The sequence below is a fragment of the Pteropus vampyrus genome, unplaced genomic scaffold (assembly GCF_000151845.1).
Source record: "Pteropus vampyrus isolate Shadow unplaced genomic scaffold, Pvam_2.0 Scaffold607, whole genome shotgun sequence".
NCBI lineage: Eukaryota > Metazoa > Chordata > Mammalia > Chiroptera > Pteropodidae > Pteropus > Pteropus vampyrus.
This window is the reverse complement of record NW_011889388.1, coordinates 808,042-812,624: the sequence shown is the minus strand read 5'-3', so window position 1 is coordinate 812,624 and position 4,583 is coordinate 808,042. Positions and strand designations below refer to the sequence as shown.

At 28.1% G+C, this 4,583-nt stretch overlaps 1 long non-coding RNA gene across 1 annotated transcript in view; it reads right to left on the bottom strand.

Moving 5' to 3' along the window:
• Positions 1 to 1,204: 1,204 nt before the first annotated feature.
• Positions 1,205 to 4,583, bottom strand: part of LOC111733658 — a 13,808-nt gene continuing 10,429 nt past the window's right edge. The window contains exon 3 of the long non-coding RNA XR_002778087.1: positions 1,205 to 1,312. This is a non-coding gene — a long non-coding RNA (uncharacterized LOC111733658). The remainder of the gene's footprint in view (positions 1,313 to 4,583) is intronic.

The window sequence follows — 4,583 nt, the reverse complement described above, 5'->3', positions numbered from 1 at the left end:
TGTTGTATCATATGGCAGTTTTATTTGCAGTTTTTTAAAAAACTTTTAACAGTTTTCCATAGTGGCTGTACCAATTTACATTCCCACCAACAGTGCACAAAGGTATACTTTTCTGCACGTCCTCCTCACTAACACTTATTTCTTGTTATGTTTATTCAAATTTTCTGCCCATTAAAAAATTTCTATTGAGTTTTATGAGTTATATATATTTTCTGGATATTAACCCCTTATCAAATACATGATTTTTCAAACAAATTCCCCATTTGGTAGATTTGTTGTTGGTTTTATTTTTTTTTCATTTTGTTGATGGTTTTCTTGGCTGTGCAATTTTTTTAAGTTTTTTTTTTTTAAGTTTAATGTTTCTCCACTTGTTTATTTTTGATTTTATTATTGATGCTTTTGAATTCAAATCTAATAAATTGTTATTAAGACTGAGGTCAAGGAGCTTATCTTTTTTTTTTTTCCCTAGTTTAATGAATTCAGATCTTACATTCAAGTCTTTAACCCATTCACATTTACCCTGAGAATACTCACCAGCAGCGCTTGTGGCTGTAGTGTTTACACCAAGATAACTCCCAGATTACAGTCCTAACCTTATCTCCAAAGTTTGCCATAATTATATCTTGCTTTTATTATTATTTTCACATCACTCTGGTTTTTGAAAACAAATGACATCATTCTATTTATAGCATTCTGTTTTTAATAGTTTGCTAAAAATGTCAAATCTTAGAAAATGTAGAATTCTACACTTGATGTTAAATGAACACTGGCAGCGCTGCACACACTTTTTTTCTAAACAAGAAAAAGTTTAATTTAATGTATATGATGTATGATAATGGTCCATTTTCTTTCTTTGTTTAATGTGGCTGTTCAGTTTTTCCAAAACCATTTATTGAAGAGAATGTCCATTGTCTATTGTATATTTTTGACTCCTTTGTCAAAAATAAGAACACACTGTTTTGCTTAATACAACCTTGTAATATATTTTGAAAATAGGTTGTGTGATCCTTCCAGCTTTGTTCTTCTTCTTAAGAGTGATTTAGCTGCTTGGGGTCTTTTGTTCCATACATAGTTTAAGATTGTTTCTTCTTTTTTTTGTTAAAAATGCCATCGGAATTTTGATGAAGATTGCATTAAATCTGTAGATAGCTTTGGGAAATATTGACATTTTAACAATTTAATTCTTTCAATCTAAAAGCATAGAATATCTTCCTTTTACTTGTGTCTTCATCAATTTACTTTATCAATGTCATAGTTTCCTGTGTACAAATCTTTCACCCTCTTGGTTAAATTTATTTCTAGGTACTTTATTCTTTTGATATAATTGTAATTTTTTTAATTTCTATTTCTGACAATTTATTATTAGTGTATAGAAAAACAATAGATTTGTGCATTTTGATTTGTATTTAGCAACTTTACTCGATTTATTAATTAGCTTTAACAGTTTTTAATGGAGTCTTTATGGTTTTCTGTATATAAATAGCATGTCATCTGCAAATAGTAAATTTTACTTCTTCCTTTTAGATTTGGATGACTCATTTATTTTTCTTTCCTGTTGCTCTAGATAGGTCTTCCAATACTATGTTAAATAAAAGTGGTCAAAATGGGCATACTTGTCTGTTCCTGATCTTAGAAGAAAGTTTTAGCTTTTCACCATTGAATATGATGTTACCTGTGGGTTTTTCATATATGGCTTTATCATGTTGAGGTACATTCCACTTATACTCAGTTCAGAGTATATTTTTTTTATCATAAATGGATATTGAATTTTGTCAAATGTTTTTTTCTACATCTATTGAGATGATTATGATTTTTATTCTTTATTAACATAGTGTATTACATTGATTGATTGCTGACGGTGAATCATCCTTACATGTCTGGAATAAATCATACATTACGATACTTTTGACCCTTTTAATTTATTGTTAAATTCCTTTTGCTAGCATATTTTTAAAGGATTTTTTTATCTTGTCATGAGATTTCCTTACTATTATTGTATTACCATTTATATCAGGGATATTGGCCTGTAAATTCTTTTTTTGATGATGTCCTTTACTTGTCTTGGTATCAAGGTAATGCTGGCCTCATAAAATGAGTTCGGAAGTGGTTTCTTCTCTTATTTTTTGAACATATTTGACAAAGATTTGTATTAATTTTTTGAATTTTTGATAGAATTTACTAGTGAAACCATTTGGTCCTAGACTTTTATTTGTTGGCAGGTTTTTGATTACCATTTAAATATCCTTATTAGTGATAGATATGTTCAGATTTTCTATTTCTTCATGATTTAATTTTGGTAGGTTGTATATTTGTAGGAGTTTTTTAATTTCTTTCAGGTTGTCACATTTGTTGGCATATAATTATTCATAGTAGTCTCTTATCATCCTTCATCTTTCTGTGGTATCAGTTGTAATGTCTCTATTTTCATTTCTGAGTTCATTTATTTGAGTCATCTCTCATTTTCTGTTTATGAGTCTAGCTAAAGGTTTGTCAATTTTGTTTATCTTTTCAAGGAACTAATTCTTAGTTTCCTTGATCTTTTCCATGGTTTTATTAGTCTCTATTTAATTTATTTCTGCTTTGATCTTTGTTATTTCCTTTCTTCTATAACTTTGGGCTTATTTTCTTTTTCTTTTTCTAGTTTCCTTAGGTGTAAAAGTTGGAGTTTATTTGAAATTTTTCTTTTCTTTTTTAAATTTTGGCTTCTATTTTACTTTCAATATCTCTCTTAGAACTGCTTCTGACTGATGCATACCATAAGTTTTGATAAGTTTTATTTTCATTTGTCTTAAGTTTTTAAAGTTTTTTTTCTTTTTATTTCTTCTTTGATTCATCGATTGTTCAGTAGCATGCTGACCTCTACGTATTTGTGAGTTTTCCAGTTTTCTTTTTATAATTCATTTCTAGTTTTGTACTATTTTGTCAGAAAAGATGCTCAATACAGTTTCAATTCTCTTAAATTTATTAAAACTTTTTTTGTGCCTTAACATAGGATCTCTCCTGGTAAAGGTTTCATGTGCATTTGAGAAGAATGTTTACTATGTTAATTTTGGATATAATGTTCTATCATATCTAAGTCCAGTTAAGGCCAATGTTTTCTTATTACTTTTTGTCTATATGATCCATCCGTTGATGAAAAATGGGTATTAAATTTCCCTACTATTATTGTATTATTGTTTATTTCTCCTGTTCTATGTGATAATATCAGCTTTATATAGTAGGTGCTCCTATGTTTGGTGGATAAATATTTACGAATTTTATATTTGCTTATTGAATTGCCCCCTTTATCATTAATGTGATGCCCTTCTTTGCCTCTTATTATTTTTTTTAAAGTTTATTTTGTCTAATATAAGTACAGCTACTCAAGCTTTCTTTTAGTTTCTACTTATATGAAATATACATCTAATTCCTTCATTTTCAGTCTGCATATGGCCTTACTTCTGAAGTAATTTTCTTGTAGGCAGCATATAGAAAAGTCTTTTTTTTAAATCCGTTTATTTAAATTTAGCCCATTTTAAATTGAAAGTAATTACTGATCAGAATATGTTTATTGTCATTTTGTTAATTGTTTTGGAGCTGTTTTGCAGTTCCTCTGCTACTTTCTCTTTCTTTTGATTCACGATTTGATGACTTTCTTTAGCTGTATGCTTAGATTCTTTTCTTATTTTCTTTGTGTATTTACTATAGGATTTTCCTTTGTGGTTGCCACGAGGTTTACATATAACAATTTATATATATATATAACAGTCTATTTTAAGGTGATAACAATTTAAATTTAAATGCATTGTAAAGCTCTAGATTTCTATTCCTCTCATTATGTGTTTTTGATATCACATTATACATCTTTTTATCTTGTGAATCATCTAGTTTCAGTTATTGCATTCTTCAATTATGTGACTTCTATTGGAAACTTTTTTATATTTTCTGTTTCTTTGTTGAAGTTCTTACTGGGTTGATCTATTCTTCTTAGTTTAGTAATCATTTTTGTGACTATTATTTTGAACTTCATATCAGTTAAATCACTTATCTCTATTTCACTAAGAAATTTTTTTAAGTCTGAGGTTATCTCTGTTCTTTTGTTTGGGACATATTTCTTTATTTCTTCATTATGCCTGACACTCTGATTTCTGTATATTAGATGAAACAGCCATCTTAAGCAATCTTAAAGAACAGGCTTCATGTAGAAAATTTATCATTCAACCTGCCCTAGTTTTTTTTGTCTCTAAAAACTTTGTGATGATCCAAGCATCTTATTTTTTTTTTAATAAATCAGTATTTATTTTCATACATGTAAGCAAAAAATAAACCAACCGTTTTTCAGCAACTTGGTCTTTAAGACCAGTTTAATGGAAAAAAATTTTTTTTAATTAATTCTAATGCAACTCTTACCAGTGGTGTCAAAAAAATCAATTAGCAATGGAGTCCTACTTCCTGAAATAACAAGCCTTTAATTAACAATGTAAAAGTGATTTCATTCCCTTTCACATTTTTTTTTGTCTCTTCACAAAGCTATGTAACCCTTTTACTGGGACATCACACAAAGAAAAAAGTAAAGGATTTTTTTAATTTATATTTTTCAATTA